Source organism: Melospiza georgiana, chromosome 3 (genome assembly GCF_028018845.1).
Source record: "Melospiza georgiana isolate bMelGeo1 chromosome 3, bMelGeo1.pri, whole genome shotgun sequence".
Taxonomy (NCBI): domain Eukaryota; kingdom Metazoa; phylum Chordata; class Aves; order Passeriformes; family Passerellidae; genus Melospiza; species Melospiza georgiana.
The window spans coordinates 53,534,095-53,544,080 of record NC_080432.1 but is presented as its reverse complement, the minus strand read 5'-3'; the positions used below and the strand labels follow the sequence as shown (position 1 = coordinate 53,544,080).

General features: G+C 38.5%; 1 pseudogene; it reads right to left on the bottom strand.

The window, feature by feature from the left end:
- Positions 1-285: 285 nt before the first annotated feature.
- On the bottom strand, positions 286-9,436 carry LOC131080985 (sulfotransferase 6B1-like; annotated as a pseudogene).
- Positions 9,437-9,986: the final 550 nt, after the last annotated feature.

Genomic DNA, 9,986 nt, shown 5'->3' with positions numbered 1-9,986 from the left:
AAAATCTGAAATACTCTGTCTAGAGCGGCAAATCCCAATGGCAGTACAAGAGATCTGGGCAGAGCAATGTCTCACACCATCACTCTTGAGAACACCACTGTCTCAGTGGAGACATTTTCAAGAATGACACAAAGAAAGCAGAGGGCTTCCAAGGGAAGACCAAAAAGTTGAGACACTTCAAGGTCAACCTCAACACAGTTTCCAGTGCTTAAAGGGCGGCTACAAAGAGGATAAAGGCTCCCTATTCACCAGACACCACATGGCGAAGAAAGGAGGCAGTGAGGCCAAGTTTCAATAGGGGATGTTTAATCTTGATAAATGAAGTAAGTTCCTTAGAGCAAGAACAACCATTTGCTGGAACAATGCCTACAGAAATGAGGGAGAATCCTCATCACTGGAGGTTTTCAAGACATGATATCTAGATAGAATCTCATCCAGGCTCCCTTTCCCATGAAAGGTTGTACCAGATGATTTTTCAAGGTCTCTTCCAACCCAAGCTGCTCTATGATCCTATAGAAAGGAGTGCTTCCAAGTGACTCTTGGATGTTAACATCAGCCCATAATCTGAAATCCATCTTAATATTTTCAATTCAGAGAGATTAAGAGACTTAAGAATGCAGATCCATATTCCCCTTCATTCAGCTTTCTCTAGCTTTGATTTATTTTGTGCTGAATTCATGGAGGATCTCCTTTGATATTAGGCTTCTGTTATGTCTCTATTTCGGCTAGTGATATTTTCTGTGAAGATGTTGACTAATTGGAAACATTTTTGAAGAAAAAATAATCTGCATACTAAATAATTAGAAATCATCTATGAAGACAGAATGTGTCTAGAAAGAAATAGATGCATTTTCTTCCAGGTGAAACATTGAACAGGGCTGTTTAGTTTTTGTAAATATAATTAGTTGCCATCTTCTTTAGCAAATGAGTGTAGCCTAAAGTCTCACACTAAAACAAAAGCCTCGTCACTATCACTATAAAGGCTGCTGCAATGACTCCTACATTAATTCTAAGGTGCTTGGAACCTTTGATCTAGGTTTCCAGTGTAAAGCATTCAGATGGTCTGATTCTGCCTTGCAGAGTTCTTATTCTAACCATATTTCATTTGTCTTCAGGCTTTGCAGTACAAGTCATACTTCAACTTCTTCCCAAGTTTCGTTCCTGCTATATGTTCTTCAAATGCTCTGTCCATTTCCTTACTCTGATCATCAGTGAAAAGATTCTTCCAGTCACTTACACCACCTTCAAAGAAGCAGGAACAAACTCTTGAAAACCAAGACATTTCATTTTTTGTTCTATAGAACTGTCATTTTTATTGCATTGCACACAAAATCATGTTGATCCATTTTCCAGATGGAACATTTTTTTTACCAATATAATTTTGTGCAATCAATGGACTAACATATATATGTGAATCACCTTTGCTAAAATGCAAAGGAACACACTGCACTCTAGGACACCATTTTCAAACAGGCAGCCTAAAATTCTGTTTCCCTCCATCTCTCTCCTCTAGTCAGCTATGACTAGTGAAGTGGAAGATCATGAAGAATTAATTAAGAATCACCGTCCAGGAGGCAGAGCTGCTCCTTTGGGAGCTTCAGTTTTTGTCCTGTTATTGCTTTAATAACTGGGTAAAAACTGAAATATTAAATGCAGAAATATTCAGAAATTCTGACAGGCAGGATGCTCTTCTCATGTCCATGTGCCACACACTAGACTGCAAAGGTTACTTCCTTCTCTTCCCTCTCTTGTGTCCATCTGGATTCTTGCTAGCTTGGCTTACTTCTAATGTGTAAGAGTGAACAGGAATTTGGCAATGGCCATCTCAGAAGATTCCCATACTCTCCTACAAAGTGTGGTCACTCCACTCAGGCTGAGTTTGGCCCAGTGCTGCCAGCTCCAAAGGCTGGACACTTGGTGATCCAGGCACAGAGGTGGAGAGGAATTCAGACACATGACAGTTCCTCCTTCCTGCCAGCCACAGCCACCTGTGAGCAGCCAAGAGTGGCTCTGCTGTGAGACCCTTGCTGTGCATCTTCCTCACCAGTTCTCCTTGGATACTCTTCTCAAGGAAAGCAGGGATAACCTGCTTGATACTACCTTACAATTATAATGAGAGTGCAGGAAAAGGAACCAAAGGATGGCCCAAGTCCCAGAGAGTGGCACATTTCTACCTCTGAGCCCCTTGGGGCTTCCTACCTTTGCGAAAAAGAATATTGCCAAATGACCCATGGGTCTTGTCTGAGTTTTTCTTCATGGACTGGAAGCTGCTCCTGTCTAGTACCAGCTGGAGCTGTTCCTCAGTCAGAGGAATTCCAAAGAACGTAGCTATGTCTTTCACAACCTGGGCAGGATTCTGGAAAGAGGAATGTAACATATGGCATGACTTTCAAACAAATGACTCTGCTTTCCAAGGTGTTTGCACTTCCCTATATCTCTCTGCTGGCTGCATACATGGGGTATTCACAGTGTTCACCAGGACTAGGGTGGGTCATAATGTTTCTCTTCTCCTTAATTATTTTGGAAGAGACATGAGCTGCTTCCTGTAGATTACAAAATATTATATATGATTTACAGTTGTGTAAAATATACCCTGCTGAAAACACAAGAGCTCCTTCCCAAAGATGGATTAGTGTTGATTTTGGTTTGAAAGTATTTGGGCTTATATTACAGAACACACAGAATGACTGGTTTTGAAGACACCTTAGAGATCATCGAGTCCAACCCATGCTCTAACACCTCAACTAAACCACGGTATTGAATGCCATATCCAGACTTACAGATAAATAAAAAACAAGAATCATTTTCACAAGGAAAATTTTAAGAGAAAAATTGAAATTTTAAATTTGAATTTCACCACTTCTTCCCTTAAAACAGATTCTTAAAATAAGAATGTGTCTTACACATCTTGGATACCCTGCATCTGTAATGGTGTATTGATTCAGGAAAAAAATTTCCCTTCAAGTGTAAAGTATTTGTAACTATTGATAACCTTACCTCTTTCATCTCTTCATAAGTTATTGTCATAATATTTTCTTTGTCTGCATACTTGTTCCATTCAGAGAGGTATTCAAAATAGCATCCCCAGGCCACTAAATAAAACAAAATGCATTTAAGAGAAAGCATAAATTATGATTACACAAGATTTGCTCATTAAGTTTAGTCAGAAAAGGGTGTTATTAATCATGTCTATGACAGAGTTTACACCGTTTGGTGGGAATTGTAGGTTGAGCTCGAGACTCATACATAAGATATTATTTGTAAGTCAGAAAAATAAAACTTGGTTGTATTTCAAGACAGCTTTGAGTTCACCAAAAAAGCTATCATCTTGCCAACCCTCTTGTAAGACTGCCTTAATCCAGTCTACAACCTTGTTGAACACCCCTTTCTGCTAATCATGTGGTACCCAAATCTCATAACTATAAACCAGTGCTATCACTTTTTCTCTTTTTTAATGCATTGGAATTCGTCCCCTTTTTAGTGCATTAGACTTAGTCCAAATAATTCCTTTCATTCAATTTGCCATTCAGGTGATTATATATCACCATGGGCACATGATGTTGGATATGGGAGGGCAAGAGGTAAAGGGGACCGAAGATAGAGATAAGGAAGAACTGCATCTTCCAGGAAAAATACCAGTTTGTACAAATTTTAAAAGACTGTAGAAGTGCACTTTTAACAAATATTTATCCTCAAGCAGTAAGGCGAGCATGGAAAATTTCTAATTCTCTGTCTTTAATCTCTGGTTTGTACTATAAACAAAAAATTCCTAGAGAAGCTGATTTACCAAAGAACAAAGGTTTTTACACAAGAAGAAATCATTAGACAATTGACGTAGACAGAAAAAATATACTGTACTTTTCTTTGTCATGAAATCGGTGAAGAAATCATCCCAGGTCTCATAGGAGGGAAGAAGTGCCAAACCATTGGAATAATGGTAATAAGATGTAGCAACATCTTTTGGATTACGAATCAGTAAAAATATCTAGAGAAAAATTGAATTAATTATTTATAGAGAAAGACAGAGCAGACTACAGCATAAAAAAAAGAAATAACAATAATATACTTTATAACTGCAGTTGGGGATTTCTAGTACCTTGTGTGCTCCTTGCAGAAGTAGCAATTTCATTCCCAATTGAGAAGGTGCCATATTAAACTTTACTTTGTTACCATAAGAAGATGGTTGCCTAGAATTACTATCTTTTACAGATGAACCAAATTATTTATGCCGCATCTAGGTATCTTTTTCTCAATACAAGCATAGTTCATCAATTAAGTGGCAGGGAAAATTCACAAAAATATAAATGCTCATGGAAATTTGCCACATTGAAGACCTCGCTTGCAACAATGCCATAAAATTCCTCCCACAGGAAATCACATCAAAATTCATTTTGCCTCTGGAGGATTTGTTCAAACCCTGTAACTCTCTTGTGGAAACTGTCACAAAGGGGCCAATAAGGGCAAACTGTGGTTAGGTGAGGTGAATGGCAATTCTTAAACATGTAGAGCCTTAAAGATGTAGAAATGGCCAGGCTTAACGCATAAGTAAAAAAGAGTGATTCTGAAAATTGGCAAGTACAACATTGGCTCTTTAAAAAAAATAAGAAATTTCGTTAATTGTTTGCTTTAATACATTAAAATCAGCACTCACCTTGGCGTTGCTTTGGAAGATAGATTTGGGAAGATTTTCAGGACGGAGATGAGTAACCATAAATCTTGGAGAAGATAATTTGGTCATTCGCTTGATGAATTGGATGAGGGAAAGTGGACAGTTCAGTTAGTACAAGTATTCTTTTCATTAACCTATGCTAAAATGTGGCCTTGATGAACTTATGTACAATTATTGGCTGATTGAAGTGGTTTTTTGGGTTTTTAGTGAGTGTTTTCCTAGGATATTAGTGGGCTACTCTGAGTAGCTCTAATGTTCAAATGCCCATGAGCAATTGGAAAAAGGACTATCCATTGCTAGTTCTCTTCAGTGATAATTCTCTTCTGTTCTGTTATACAAAGGATCAAATATAGATGTGGGGTACAGATTAGCAACCTGGGAATGCTGAAGCATCTCTTAAGGCTCAGACAAGAGGTGAGGAGGAAGAGCTAGTAAATGAGACAAATGGTAATATTACATGATTTGACACTTCATGAAGCTCTTCTTAAATACAAAAGATGCTATGTTGAATTTCTAAAGTTCTTATGTATCTCATGGGTATGTGCTTCTTTCAGTCCCAATGAAGTGTTTATTTATTTGTATGTGTTCTGTATTTGACAGTCCAGAGTAAATTACTCCTGACCAGATGCCACATAAATAAAATGGGAAATATCTTATCAAACAATGGAATAGTTCATATATCATATATTCGGTATTTGAAGCACATAATGTTGATAATTTCCATACACATTCTGTTCCCACCTCATATTTCCCAGCATCTCCAACTTCAAGGTAGGGGAATTCTGCTGATTCTTCAGCATTCACACTGCTTTCACTACCTGGTGTTTTCTTTTGAGATATGGCTATCAGATCAGTTAAGATTTGACTTAGCCAGTTTGTGCCTGAAAGAAGAAAAATACAGAAGTGCTTGCAAAACTTTTAGAATGGACAGAAATGGATTTACCAGGGAAGTCAAGATGCGCTAGTACTACCAGGTGAGTTACCTGGTCTCCTTTCATGTCATACAATCACAGCTGACTGTCTGGTCAATCACCACCCACGATCCTACCTTTGCTCCTCATAAGGACATATTTCTCCAACTCGAACACTTCAGTACACCATAATGTAATTTGTATACTGTAAACTGACTAATCAGGGAGAAGAACCATTGAGATTCAACTAGGAAAACCTGCATGTAATAAATTTTATTGTGACAAATGTAAGGGAGACTGAGGTGGTAAACTTGTACTTAAAAAACTTATAAGTGTTTTCTGATGAGCTGGAAATATCTTTGTAAGAAGGATTGGTCACAGTACTTCAAGATTTGAGCAAAGCTAGATCAAAAAATTGTGCGCACATTTTCTTTAGCAGCCAGAAAATTTTCTCTGAAGTGACATTTCCTAGACCCACTTATTATCTTTTTCTTCAAAAGATAACAAAGAGCCTGCATAGCTCTCTCATCTCTGATTTACCATGTCCTGACTTCTGGACACTGGATGCCTACATCTTTCTCACTGCAATCTTATCTAGTGCAATCCAGTGCATAACATTTCTTCAAAAAGAAAATACAATGAAAAAGCAAAAACTGCACAATCCTCTCAGCTGTGACTATCCACTGTAAAGCAGTGTGAACCAATTGCTGTAAGAGAGAAACAGCAAGATTAAAGCATATATCAGGCAGATCTGATCCAAACCTTTCGCTTGCATGTGGACCATTTCTTTGAGGTAGATTGAGGAAATAGGTAGGGTAAACTTGCAACCCTAGGAAAGATGTCCTCTTGATTTTCCTTAAAGAATACTTAAAAAACAATGTAATCACTTCAAGGACTACCAAAATATTTTTGTAAGCTATTTTGTGACACCACTTAAAACTAAAGAATATTGAAGGTACCATTTGAAGGTACCGAAGGCTCCATTGTCAAAACATAAAGCTCTTTACTTTACAAACATACATGTGGGAGCAGATTGTGTAATATCAGGAGATCAAGTTACCTCTGGTGTAAAAACCTGTGTTTTGATTCTCTCCAATTTGTGCATTTAACTTCATAACTATGAAAAGTAAAATCAACAAAAAACATTTGATGCTATAGAAAAGAAAATCAGAATGTTTTTCACAGTCTAATGGAAAATTTCCTATATCAAATATTCAGGATTCATTTATTGTGCTTTTTGAGAAGGAAATCAGTTTTACAAAATTTAGTGAACATTCTAAATGGAATTATTTACTATAATATATAATATGTATCATATCATAAATATATTGCATATATTTAGCATAAACCTTGTGACTTGCTATTGCAGGAACTTGTTTATAAAAAGAATTAAAATATATTCACCAGATTTAGGGTATCCTGCCAAAATTACATCATCCCTTCTGGCTTCAAAGGACTCCAAGGCTTTGAAAATTTCAGGACTGCAAACAGTAGTAGGGTAGAGAATTCCCTTGTAAGAAAAGAGCAGTTCATCACGACGCATGGAGCTGGCAGCTGCTTCTGCGTTTTCCACAAGACCAACAATTTTTTTCCTTGACTCCTCCATTCTTCTTCTCTCACTCACAAACACACAGGCTCTGTTACAGTGTGAAATGCTGTGTAGGAGGAGAAACCCACAGATTGTCCTTTAAAAGGTGCTTGGTTTCTTGTTCTTTTTTTTATTTCTTCACCCTATGTACAACACCGTACCTCTTTTTGAACCTGTAAAGATATACTCAGCTCCTGTCAAAGACTTTACGTAATATGAACCTTTGAAATCAATAGAAGTTGAACATAAACTAACAAGATAAGCAGACAAATGCAATTGCATTCTAGGATAAAGGGGTTAGATAATTTCTAAATATCATGCCTAAAATTCTGTGATTACAACACTGAGTTTATAAACAGAATAGAATAAAAAAGAATTACATGAACTGGAGATTGGAATTGAAATGTCATGATCAATATGCTCAAGGCAGTTCATCTCTTTCCAGTACTTGCTGCTGGGATTTTTTTCTTTATCACGTCACCCATCATTCTCACCAAAGTTAGATAAAATGTGTTGGGACTGGGAGAGGTGTTCAGTGCACTAGAGACTGAGCTGAGGACACTCCTGTGAGTGTGGCCGGCTGCTCCCGGCCGCTGGAGCCCAGGAGGGCACAGGGGCACAGGCACTCTTGGGCCACTTGTCAGACTGCACTACAGAGGTCTGTTTTCCTGGTGGTTACACAAAAATTACTCATTTCTACATTTCTTTAATGAGCTCAGTCATTGTTTAACAACTAATGAGTGCTTATGGAGGTGGTAACAACATAACCTCAACTACAGTGAGTAGTTCATCATGCACATCACATGAGGAGCTGCTGATTGCAGTGACCCCAGTAAAGGAACTGGCTTTAGACTCAGGTTCAATATTTAAGTCTCTGACAAAACGATGGATGTGTCACAAAAAATGAGAAAATAGTTCCCCCCCAAAATTTATGCCAAGAATTTACATGCCATCCTTTCTTATCTCCATCTCTTGACTGCTGCCTGTTGGGCACTGGAAGGAAGGGGACCAGCAACTACATACCTGCATGCTTTTGCCATTTGCTTTCCCTGAGGGATTCAAGAGAGATCCAGGGCTCTCCCTGGTCCCTGAGCCATAATGCAGTGCTCATGGGATGATCCAGCCCTTCATTTTTACATCTACTTTTTCCAGTCCATGCACAATCTTTTGCTTCTCCCTTCATTTCCCTTCTTTATGTAAAACATTGTCAGCATAGAAAGAATACCTATGTGCAGGCATAATCTGAAACCAGTGGATATCACATGGCCTGGTCCATCTGATCAATGAGGAGTGCCAAAGGGCACAAAGTTGGCACCACCTGCACCATTTATTTCACTGACATCAGCTAAAAATGCCTGTCCTATGAAGTAGCACTTCTGGTGATTCTTGACGTGCAACTAGCCACCCTAGCAAAGCAAAAAGCATCTTACTTTTCATCCTTATATTCCCTTGGCATTAAATTGTCATAGACTGACAATAAAAAAATGAGTTTACTTGGTATTTTTACATCCTGGCCAAAAAATATATTTGGGAAAAGCCTTCCTAGGGGTGGAAAAAGTGGGAAAATGACCTGTAAATTGAGTGTCATCTCATGCAATAGCGTAGCATTGGAGTAGTGTTTCCAAAATGTGAAAAGTATTCCAGAGAAACCTTCCAAGGATTTCGAGTGTATTTTTGCAAGAAAGGGCAGTCAGGCCAATTATTCCTGGGAAGCATATTTTATCCTTAGGAACAAGAAAACTAAAAATGGCCAAATCCTATATTTGTGGAGGAAAAGATAATTAGGACACATAAGTAATGAGGAGGGGTTTTTGAGGGCAGTCATATTTCTTGATGAAAAAACGAAGAAGGATCAAGATTTAATAAAGTGAGCCTTTGATACAGACATCTGCCATGGCACCTGAGCTGAGAGACAGGAGGAGAAGTGCCTAGCCCCACCTATAGGATATAAGACCCTGTGATCCTGCTAAATAGTGAATCCAGAGACTGACAAGAAAGCATCACTTGATTCAAAATTTATAAGAAGCAGCTTTAAAAGATATAGTGATTAAAAAAAGATTAAAAACAGATTAAAGGGTTTGATTCTCTCCAGATTAATGGTATTTGTAGTTCAAGCCACCATTGTTGCTATGAAGGTTTCTGATTTCCCACAATGACCAGACCTGGTTATGGAGCTTTGCAGAAGGAGGCTGGAGACATTTCTGTGACAGCTACAGGACAGTGCCTGCTGCCCTTACATGGTGCACTGATGTGCCCATGCAGATCCATTCCCTGTTAAATGAAACAGCTTCAAAGAATGAGAGCTTCAAAACATGTGCTCTCATGTGCTAAATAAGAAGAGGTATGCTTTTATAATTATTTTTATGATCTGCATTTGCCTCAGTAAAACTTTGGAGAAGGCTGCCATAAACTAGTCCTTTAAAATAACTAAATCAATTTTTAAATAGTTCCTGTAAGATTGATCCAGTCAAGAAAATGCCTTAAAACTGCTCTGTTCATTCATTTACAACAACAAAAGACAGAAAGAAAGAGAGAAAGTGAGAAAAATAGAAAGTGAGAAGGAAAGAAGGAAAGAGAGAGAAAGAGACAGAGAGAAGGAAACAGAGGAAAGGGAAGGGAAGGGAAGGGAAGGGAAGGGAAGGGAAGGGAAGGGAAGGGAAGGGAAGGGAAGGGAAGGGAAGGGAAGGGAAGGGAAGGGAAGGGAAGGGAAGGGAAGGGAAGGGAAGGGAAGGGAAGGGAAGGGAAGGGAAGGGAAGGGAAGGGAAGGGAAGGGAAGGGAAGGGAAGGGAAGGGAAGGGAAGGGAAGGGAAGGGAAGGG